Source organism: Oncorhynchus gorbuscha, unplaced genomic scaffold (genome assembly GCF_021184085.1).
Source record: "Oncorhynchus gorbuscha isolate QuinsamMale2020 ecotype Even-year unplaced genomic scaffold, OgorEven_v1.0 Un_scaffold_10053, whole genome shotgun sequence".
NCBI lineage: Eukaryota > Metazoa > Chordata > Actinopteri > Salmoniformes > Salmonidae > Oncorhynchus > Oncorhynchus gorbuscha.
The window spans coordinates 1-11689 of record NW_025752890.1 but is presented as its reverse complement, the minus strand read 5'-3'; the positions used below and the strand labels follow the sequence as shown (position 1 = coordinate 11689).

General features: G+C 46.0%; 1 pseudogene; it reads right to left on the bottom strand.

Annotated features, from left to right (window-relative positions):
* Positions 1-27: 27 nt before the first annotated feature.
* LOC124030229 lies at positions 28-11451 on the bottom strand (annotated as a pseudogene).
* Between the last annotated feature and the right edge of the window lie 238 nt (positions 11452-11689).

The following is an 11689-nucleotide window of genomic DNA, read 5'->3' as shown; positions in this document are numbered from 1 at the left end:
GTGTACTTCGTTCAGTTTACATGTTACTCCATGTTGTAGTTGTGGAGGTCGATCAGACCCTGGATGGCCTCCTCCACCGTTGACATCTGGAGCAGTGCCATTTTGTGATCCCTGGGAACGGAAGAACGGTTGAACACATTGAAATACATCTTGGATCTGTCCAATCAGAATGTAGTGTGTATGTTCTGCTCCGCTCTCAACCACACCCCACAGAATGGACAGGAACACAACCTAAGCAAGTCTCACATACTCCCTGGAGCTAGCCACAGAGCTAAGGAGTGTTCGAAAAAAAAAAAAATCAATGCTCAAGTTCATTCACAACCAATTGAAGAACAACTGTAGCTCAGTTCTGTTGTTATGGAAACGGCGGAGACGTACTGAAAGAACTTGAATGCGTTCACGGTTCCCCCGGCGTTGGAGAACAGCAGTCGGAGGTCTTCCTCGGAAACGTCCGTTCTGTGGAAACACGTGAACTTAACATTCTAGCCACAAACCCAGGGGCACAGATCACAAAACCCAGGGGCACAGAACCCAGGGGCACAGATCACAAAACCCAGGGGCACAGAACCCAGGGGCACAGATCACAAAACCCAGGGGCACAGATCACAGGTTCTCTTTTTCTTCAATTATTATTTTACAATGACGGCCTGGCCCCAGGGCCAAACCCAGACGACGCTGGGGCCAATTGTGCGCCGCCCTATGGGACTCCCAGTCAAGACCGGTTGTGCTACAGCCTGGAATCAATCCAGGGTCCCCGTAATGACGCCTCTAGCACCGAGATGCAGCGTTTTAGACCGCTGCGCCACTCGGGAAGCCCTAAGACTTCACTGATCTAAGAACAGTTTTGTATTAACTCATAATGGTTATTGTTAGGATTTGAACGTGGTAAGCAGATCCTCTGTCTGTTGGCGTTTTCCCCTAGACATAAAGCTCCTTTAACTTTTCTTCCAGGTATAGATGTTGCCTCAGATTACCCCAAGTCCTAGTGAGAAAGAACAAAACTGTCCTAAAAATCAGTACTGTAAAAAACAGCAGATCCGCTACCATGTCCAAATCCTAACAATAACCATTATGAGCTAACTGTTCTTAGATGTAGTGTAGAGGCCAGGTGGTAGACTTTACGGGATGTTGGAAGGTGAAGAGTAGTGGTGGAGGGAAAATATTCTGGAAGTTCTGAGCCAGGCTTCTTGAAGCGGCAGGGCGAGTTGGTGAAGTCTTTGGTGAGGCCCTGGTCATCCAGTCCATCCCTGGGCAGCTGCACCGTGTGCTTAGACAGAGCCACCCTGATTGGTTTCCCATGCATCTTTCTGCCCATTCAGGTGACTCATGGCTGGAAGCATTTCATTTGTACAGAGTTAGTTTTTATACAGCAGTACTGTGTCCCAAGACAACCACCCCCACCCCCCACACACATTTAGGAGAGAATCTACTTCAAAAGACTGAAACAATCAATCAACTAGACTAAATAAATCTGGGGAAATTTATTTTTATCAGTCAATAAACATGAGACAATTGAGGAGGATCATGTTACCTTACCTAGCCGGGCCTTACCTAGCCGGGGCCGGGGGTCTTACCTAACTGGGGCCTTACCTAGCCGGGGTCGGGTCTTACCTAGCCGGGCCTCACCTAGCCGGGTCTTCACTAGCCGGGCCTCACCTAGCCGGGGCCTCACCTAGCCGGGGCCTCACCTAGCCGGGGCCAGGGTCTTACCTAGCTGGGCTTGGTTGGCATCAGCCATCTGTATCAGAGCACTGTCTTTCTTATTGTAGAGGATCTTCACCCTCTGGGCATCACCATACACCCCTAGGGTTAAAGTCATGAGCAGACGAGAGGAGGGCGAGGAAGAGGAGGAAGAGGAGACAGTGAGGAAACACTTTAGCACTTGAGATAGAGGGAAAGTTTAGGCAAGGCAGAGACAGAGTAAGAGGCTAGATAGAGAGAGAGTCAATGTAGGCTAGAGATCATTCATCAGAATTAACATTTGAAGAGAGTTGAGCAAGAGGTGTGCGTGTGTGTGTGTGTGTGTGTATATTAAGGACAGATTGAGACACCCCATAAACAGACAAGTTAAGGACATGTTTGGCTAATTAAACTACTGTACAGGCTATGCCAAATCAATGTACCATGCATTTTAACACAAATCTACAGATGGGATCAATTTGGAAAGAAAGCCAAAGAGAGAGAGAACCAAATGATAACAGAGGAGCAACAACCACAAAACTAAAGTCAAAAACAATTACTGCAATATGGAAATGAACAAAAAATATTTAAAAAGGTAATGTCTCTTTAGAACAGAAATAAGCAACAGAAGAGCAACAGAGAGCTAAACAACAACATACCGAAGAGAGTAAACAGACTTTGGGGCGTAACCATCTTTAGAAGAGGAGAAGAGAGCAAGCAGCAGAAGACAGGAAGACAGGTAGAAGAGTCGGAGCGGAGGTAGAGAGGCGGAGGTGGACAGATCATCCAGGAGGGTGGTTTCCCGTAGAATGGTGAAGGTGGTCATGGAGTATGGTTCAAGGCAGTTAAATTTTGGGGGTTAAAGGTTGGTCCGAGGGAACAGGTTTTGTTCAAGCACCAAGCATGAGCACGGGGGGTGAAGAGAGAGGGATGAAGAGTCGGTAGGTAGGGGGAGAGAGGGAGGGAAGGTATATGGGGAAGGTAGGTGGAGAGAGAGAGAGAGAGAGTGGGGGGGAGAGATGAAGGGTAATTGGGTGGGGAGGGAGAGAGGGAAGGAAAATGCAAATGTAAAAAAAAACAAAGTGAGGGAGGGAGACAAATTAAAATACAGGTCAGTACACAGGAAATGATGCGGGAGTTTGGTCGACTGACTGGTTCATGTACTATCACAACTAAATAAGCAAGTCAACTGGGCCAAATGTATATCATCCCCTTGACAAACACGGATAAGGTACAGTAAATGTCAAAATCATAAACATTATAGCCTAGCAATGAACAAACAAACAAAAAAAGGCATGCGATAGGCTAACGCATGAAGTCCAGGATCAATCGGCACATAGTAAATAAGGGGGTGAAATGAAGATAACTAGTAGAAAGAGCATGCAGTCAAATCTCTGTTTTAGTGTCATCGACATGCAAGAACAGACATGAAACCACCTGGAAGCACTATGGCAACCATAGATCATGTTTGACCCCCACATATATACATGTCAACAGGGTGTGGGGCCCAAATAAAAATATAACTGCAAGTTTAAGTATTTGAAATACAGGGTCCTCTCCATAGAGACAGAGAGGTGAAGTCAGGATAGGTGAGAGTGCAGAGAGAATAGGAGTGTGTTAACCAGCTTCAGCTCAACATGGCAGAGAGGAGGAGAGATTAGAGTGTTACCAGACAGGAGGAGGAGATATTAGAGTGTTAACAGACAGGAGGAGGAGAGATTAGAGTGTTAACAGACAGGAGGAGAGATTAGAGTGTTAACAGACAGGAGGAGAGATTAGAGTGTTAACAGACAGGAGGAGGAGAGATTAGAGTGTTAACAGACAGGAGGAGATATTAGAGTGTTAACAGACAGGAGGAGGGAGATTAGAGTGTTAACAGACAGGAGGAGGAGATTAGAGTGTTAACAGACAGGAGGAGGAGAGATTAGAGTGTTAACAGACAGGAGGAGGATATTAGAGTGTTAACAGACAGGAGGAGAGATATTAGAGTGTTAACAGACAGGAGGAGGAGATATTAGAGTGTTAACAGACAGGAGGAGATATTAGGTTAACAGAAAGGAGATATTAGAGTGTTAACAGACAGGAGGAGGAGATATTAGAGTGTTACCAGACAGGAGGAGATATTAGAGTGTTAACAGACAGGAGGAGAGATTAGAGTGTTAACAGACAGGAGGAGAGATTAGAGTGTTAACAGACAGGAGGAGAGATTAGAGTGTTAACAGACAGGAGGAGAGATTAGAGTGTTAACAGACAGGGAGAGAGATTAGAGTGTTAACAGACAGGAGGAGGAGAGATTAGAGTGTTAACAGACAGGAGGAGGAGATTAGAGTGTTAACAGACAGGAGGAGATATTAGAGTGTTAACAGACAGGAGGAGATATTAGAGTGTTAACAGACAGGAGGAGAGATTAGAGTGTTAACAGACAGGAGGAGAGATTAGAGTGTTAACAGACAGGAGGAGAGATTAGAGTGTTACCAGACAGGAGGAGAGATTAGAGTGTTACCAGACAGGAGGAGAGATTAGAGTGTTACCAGACAGGAGGAGAGATTAGAGTGTTAACAGACAGGAGGAGGAGATATTAGAGTGTTAACAGACAGGAGGAGAGATATTAGAGTGTTAACAGACAGGAGAGATATTAGAGTGTTAACAGACAGGAGGAGAGATTAGAGTGTTACCAGACAGGAGGAGGAGAGATTAGAGTGTTAACAGACAGGAGGAGATATTAGAGTGTTAACAGACAGGAGGAGATTAGAGTGTTAACAGACAGAGGAGGAGAAAGAGAATCAGTTTGCACTGGCAGGCTTCGAGAGATTTATATGTTAGAGACAGGAGAGGAGAGAGAGTGAAAGATGGAGAGGAGAGATGGAGAGAGAAAGTGGAAGATAAGAGTTTGTTTGGAGGAGGAGATATTAGAGTTTACGACTGGAGGGGGTAGAAAGATCATTAACAGACAGGAGGACCTCTTCGTTGAGGTTGGAGGCCAGGAGCACGCCACTGGCTCCAGTGTGACCGAGAGAGCTACCTCTTCCAGACAGCAGCCGATTAGCGGCAGCATTCAGCGGGCTCAGGCCACCTGGAGAGGTCAGAGGGGTCAGGATTTAGACAGAGGGTCAGATTTAGACAGGATGAATTTCAGCTTGCCTGGGCAGTGAGGGCAGATTTATATAGGATGGAACTGAATGGTGGAAAATGGAGAGCCCTGGGCGGATGTGAAATAAGATGTTTCCCGGCAGTCAGAGTCTACCTGGGATCTTACCGAGCAGAGGGGCGCGTCGTCTACCTAGCAGAGGGGGGCGCTGTCACTGGGAACTTAGAGCTGACCGGGGGAGCCATTCTACCTAGGATCTTACCGAGCAGGGGGGTCAGGCCACCTGGGAGGTCAGAGGGCGCAGTGGGGGCGTGAATTTAGCTCAGCCTGGAGCTAGGGGGCGAGATGTCTACCTGGGACCTTAGACTGAGGGGGTCACCTAGGATCTGTTTCACCGAGCAGGGGGGTCGTCTACCTGGGATCGCACCGAGCAGAGGGGGCGCGTCTACCTAGCAGAGGGGGCGCCTGTCTACCTGGGAACTTAGAGCTGAGGGGGGTTTACCTAGGATCTTACCGAGCAGGGGGAATCAATCCCACCTGGGATCTACCGAGCAGGGGGAATCGTCTACCTGGGATCTTACCGAGCAGGGGGGATCGTCTACCTGGGATCTTACCGAGCAGAGGGGGGCTACCTAGATCTTACCGAGCAGGGGGGTTCTACCTGGGGATCTTACCGAGCAGGGGGGGCTACCTAGCAGAGGGGGCGTTGTCTACCTGAGATCTTACCGAGCAGAGGGGGGGGGATCGACCTGAGATCTTACCGAGCAGAGAGTTGAGTCTTTGCTTGGAAGGCAGCAGCCATGTTGGGGTCCATGGCAGGCTGGCCGCCCCCTGCAGGGAGCTCTGGCCGGGTGTAGTCACGGCTCTTGTCGTTGTTGTACTTCACGTTCAGGTTGACCAGCTTGAGAAGTCGATGGAGCGACAGCACGAGTTGTAGATGTTCTGACCATCCAGGGCCTGAGGAACAATGAACCATTCCAGTTGGGGTTATTTGATAAGTGTACCGGGAAATACCAGAAATCAAAACAGCAACTATACAAATTTACTTTATTTGCACACAAACATGTAATGAAATTATAAAAATTCAGTGCATAACAAATCGATAATGAACAATGAAAATCCCACTCACTATTTTGGCTTGCTGGGCGGTGGGTGGGTCGTTGAACTGCAGCAGAGCCTGAACTGATTGTTCTGGTGAATGTGATGATCTTCATGACTGTTCCGAACTTTGAGAAGATCTGACCCCCCCAAAAAAACAGCAGCAATAGAAAAGTATTGAGAAGACAACCTCTACGAAATAGCTGATGTTTAACTATCAGATGGAATATGAAACTACTGTGATGAGAGAAATGGGCAGAAGAGATAGTCAAGTTATCATGTCACATGCAAGTCATAAGTACAGTGAAATGCCTTTCACGCAAACTCAAAATCCAACCGCAATAATCAATAACAATGTGAATTGGCAAGGCACTGTCTCTGCCTGGCCGGTTCCCCGCTCTCCACCGGGGATCCTGCCTCTAACCCTAACTACAGGGGTCGAGTCACTGGCTTAATGGTGCTCTTCCATGCCACCCATATGAGGGGTGCATCACGGAGTGGGTTGAGTCACTGACATGATCTTTCCTGTCCGTTTTTTATGTTTCCTCCTCCTCCCTCCCTCATGGTTGAGTCTAATGATTTTCCAGGTCTTCCTACCACACCTCCTGATATAGAGGTCCTGGATGGCAGGGAGCTGGGCCCCAGTGATGTACTGGGCTGTCCTCACCACCCTCTGTGGCACCATGCGATGGAGGACGGTGCCATTGCCATACCAGGCAGTGATACAGCCAATCAAAATGCTCTCAACGGCACCGAGGAATTTGAGGGGCCCGTTTCATCCGTCTTAATTGCCGTTGCGTCTTCTTTGGACCATGTTTAAGTCTTTAGTGATTTGGACACCGAGGACCTCGAAGCTCTCGACCTGCTCCACTTCAGGCCTGTCGATGTGTATGGGGGGCTTTCGAGTCTTGTTGGTAGCGAATCTGCGACCGGAGGTCATCCATCTTATTGTCGAGTGACTATGTTGGCCAGCGGGTTGGAGGGGGGGGGACAGAGGTGGCCGTTTTTTTAACCTTTTGCCTGAATCTCACCAGGATCCTCCACCCCTTTTGCCTCTAAAGCCGGCGTGTCCTCTTGGGTAGCTCCGAAAATTGGGTCAGAGTTACAGAGAGAGCCCAGGAAGAGGAGTAGAAGTTGAAGACGAATTGGAGTAAGTAACTGCTGGTCCGATGTTCAAAAAGTTATTGTCGGTTGTAAGAATTAATAGTGCATGAAAATAAAGCAAAAAGAAACAACCACAAATAGCAAAGTTTGGTCGGAGCGAACGGCTGCCATCTAGTACAGCGCCATAGATTCAGATCACGTCTGTACAAAATGGAGGATAAAAAAAAAACATTGTATATTACATTCATAAATCTGCCCTCTGCCAAACCTACCAACCAAAAAATACATAGTGAATGTAGGTTACCTGCTGCAGCACATCCAGAGTGACTGGATAGAACATGTTGTCGATGATTATTCTGAGCACAGGGCTGGACGCAGCGGTTAGATCTACGACGGAGCCCGACGCAGGAGTACCTCCTCCTTGGACCGCTGACACCGCCTGCAGGACCGCCTGGGCCCGCTGGTTTCCGCTATCCGTTTTGAGTTCTTTGTGGTTGGAATACTGGATGAACACGGGACGTTCCGAACATGCGGTGTCACAGTAGAGTAGTAGTTGATCATGGTTATCGCTGCTTCCTCTGTGCCCAGCTCCAAGAAAGCCTGAAAGACCAATAGGATAGGAACAGCATTAGGACTTCTGTTAGGCGAAAATACCCAACGGCATCCTGGGAAGTGTCTTATGATACAGTTCAATGAAACTGCCCCGTGTCTGTATCCAAAGGTTCAAACATTTTTCCCTGGTGGCACTATTTACAATTTGGTCACACCTCAACAAAAAAACATTTTGTATATTTTATAAGATAAAAAGTTCAATAAAAATGAATTTGCCTACATCTTTATGTGCACCAACATCATATTCTAATTTATTTTAGAGAATTCTCCACCTGAATAACTAAAACACATTAGCTAACTGTAAATATAATACCCACTGCTAGTAGCCAGGTACTAAGCTAACAACACATTTTGTTCATATCTGAAAGAACTTTGCCGTTGTCGTCTACCACTCAATGAAGGCCTATGAAAATCGCAAAGACCAAATCTCAAAGTCATATCATATATCTTGGTTGGAAGATGGTTGCTATTGAGCTCAAAATTGAGAGAGAAAAAGGGGAGGGGGGGGATTATTCATACCTACAGAAAACTAATAAGCTCCTTTCTTCAACTGTGACAACAGGAGTGCTGTGTGTTTCAGGCAATTTTGTTTTCAATCCAAAAACGCTTTTCTTTCCGAGAGCACCCCCCGGAAATAAGAGTGGTTCGACGCGACTGCGTCAGTAGGAAACAGGTACCGGGGAGGGAGGGGAGGGGGCAGGTAGACACTCATCACAGGAATGTGTGGATAATGTACTTTACAGTTTGACCAAAACATGGTTTTAACCTCCTAAATGTTTTTTATTTATTTGCTAAGCCCAAGTCAAGGGGCTACAAAATGTGATAAAAATGGTAGCAGTCAGAACTCTGGTATCATAAAATACTTTATAGATAGGGAGTGGGACATAAATGAAGAAAACATAGCGATTAATACAACAAAATTGTCATGTAAGACAAACAAAACACAGCCAATGTTTTTTTTTTTATCCTTGTGACATGGAATACCAATGGATAAAACACAGGCAATTATGACTCAGGTAAGAGGTCAAACAAGAAAGGAGGAAGGGCGGAACCGACCACAGCCTACTCTTAGATAGAATGTTAAAAATCTTTAGCAAGCCCCATGACAGAGAACACAATCTAAATTGGCCGCTGTATTATTCTGGGCCAAGATTGTCCTATTAAATTGACAGGACAGTCGACTGACTGACCGCTCTAACAATGGAAAAAGATGTCCTCAAGATGGGAGGCAGGCGAGATCAGGTGGGACCCTTCTAGCCAATGAGATGGCAGATAAGCATGTGAACTACAGGCCATAATATCTTTGTTACTGTGCCATATTAGTGTCCGTGACAGCTGGGGCAGCGCCATTGAGGCCATCTCCTCTTTCAAGCAGGGGTTGGAACCGGTTCAAGGAAGAGATCAGAAAAATAAATTGTCAAGGAACAGAATCGGAACCAGGAACAAAAGTGATCTACACTGTTACGGAACAGAACCTTTATTTTAAAAGCATGGGAACAGTTAACAACAACATAGTGCCTATGCAAAGCCCTTACTCTGTCACTCAGATACATGTTCAAGTTTCTGCCTGCCAATTGAAAATCTTTGCCTGTGTTTGTGCCTGTGTAGGCTACCTGCCCCTCTGAAACATATGCTACTGCCCTACTGACATTACTCGATTCAGAAATTAGGAGAGATTTTTTATTAGAAGAAGACATGAGCGACACAGCGGTCCTGGCACTGCATCTCAGTGCTAGAGGTGTCACTAGACACCCTGGTTCAAATCCAGGCTGTATCACAGCCGGCTGTGATCGGGTGTCCTATAGGGCGCGCACAATTGGTCAAGCGTCGTCCGGGTTCGACCCGCCATTGTAAATAAATTTGTTCTTAACCGTCTTGCCCAGTAAAATAAAGGTAACATTTAAATTGGATTTATTAACTAAAAAAATGTGTTTTTATTTTAATTCTGGTGCCACTCTGCATACAAACTTGTTAGTCCAACGTTAACTTTCAGAAGTTAAGACATAAGTATAACTGTGTGGACCTAATACATAACAAGATGCAGCGTTTCAAGCCAAGCCTCCTCCTCTTCAACCTCCCTCCCTCACCCCTTCATAAAATGCCACATGTCCACTATATCAGTGCATTTGTAACAACCTAACCATTACGTAACTTCTATTAGATCGAGTAGAACTCACGTAGCAAATTAGCAATTACATTTTTTATTAACCAAATTCGACACTCATTAACCTACATACAAAAATTATTTACATTGTGGGTTTATTTTCGTATAGATTTTGGGCAGAGTAAAACATTGCTGATCGCCTGTTCCTCTATCTGGGTACACTCACCTGGTTTTCCCCTTAAGCGTCAGGATATTTGTGACCTTCCCGAAGAGTAACCCCAGGCAATGACCTCCGATTCTGAAGTTTCATTGGGCAGTTTTCTGATGTGCAGCACACGGACGGAGGGGGCCTCCATCCGGTCTTCCTCTCAGCTTTTTACTGTCACTCCCATTGGATTTACTGTCGCTCCCATTGGCTGTAACATCTAGATAGAAGACACAGCTTTTATTGTCCCAATCCTGCTCTGCTCTAAAGCCACCCCCCCCCCACAGAAAGCACAAAACACCCACTTACTTGAGAGGAGCACGGAACACCACGAGACTCCATCCTATTACGATGGACGAACACGTCACACCTGAACTTCAGTATTAGTGTTGCTCAAACATTTAAAGTATAATACTATATTTAGCATCTGAACGCAATATACACTGAGTGTACAAAACATTTGGACCCCCCCCCCTCTTTTGTCCGCAGAACAGCCTCAATTCATCAGGGCATGGGGACTCTACAAGGTGTCAAAAGCGCTTTACAGGGATGCTGGCCCATGTTGATCTAAATGCTTCCCAGTTTTGTCAAGCTGGCTGAATGTCCTTTGGGTGGTGGACCATTCTTGATACACACTGGACACGACTGAGCATGAAAAACCCAGCAGCGTTGCAGTTCTTGACACACTCAAACCGGTGCACCTGGCACCTACTACCACACCCCGTTCAAAGGCACTTAAAATCCTTCGTCTTGCCCAGTCACACACTGAATGGCACACATACACAATTGTCTCAATCCTTTAAAAAAATCCTTCTTTAACCCACCTTGTCTTCATGTACACTGATTGAAGTGGATTTAATAAGTGACATCAATAAGAGATCATAGCTTACACCTGGATTCACCTGGTCAGTCTGTGTCATGGAAAGAGCAGGTGTCCTTAATGTTTCGTTGAGGATTTCAAGTTCCATGAATACAGAAGCTTCCCCAGGCAACCCGTGTCAGGCTTCATTCTCTTCAGCCCGGCGGCAGGTAGCTTAGTGGTTAGAACGTTGGGCCAGTAACCGAAGGTTGCTAGATCAAATCCCTGAGCTGACAAGGTAAATATCTGTCGTTCTGCCCCTGAACAAGGAAGTCAACCCACTGTTCCTCGGTAGTCCGTCATTGCAAATAAGAATGTGTTCTTAACCGACTTGCCTGGTAAAAATGAGTTATTTTTAAATACCATACTATAGTTTCTCTAAGACATTACAGCCATGTCCCGAAGAGATATAGCCTATTGAAATGCACGCAACTCTATTTCAGTCACATGCTAGCACGTACCCACCTACACATACTGAAACACCTGCCACGAGGAAGACATTGACCAATACAGCCGTTCCACTTCAAACATTCATTAATCCTTTGACTTATTTGAATGCCGTTGGAACACGGTCAAATTACTTATGCAAATATCCCCTCAGAGAGGGCTGGCAAAAAAATAATCCCAAACTTACCACCGATACTGCTCATGTCAGATCCGCTGTTGTAGACACTGGCTGACATCAGCTCATCTGATCCTCTCTGGAGAAAGAAAACAAAGAGAGAGGGAGAGAAAGGGAGAAAGAAATTGAGAGCAAGCAGAGCCTCTGGAAGACAACAATGAAATACAGATTTCTCTCTGGACAGGTAGAGAATACAGGGGGAGGACACAAAACACCAGAAAGAGTTGCCTCGTTTTCTTTTTTCTAGTGTCAATCAGTCTAATCTCATGGAGTCTCAAGATGTCAGGCATATCATTTCATCTGGGAAATCCCCAAAG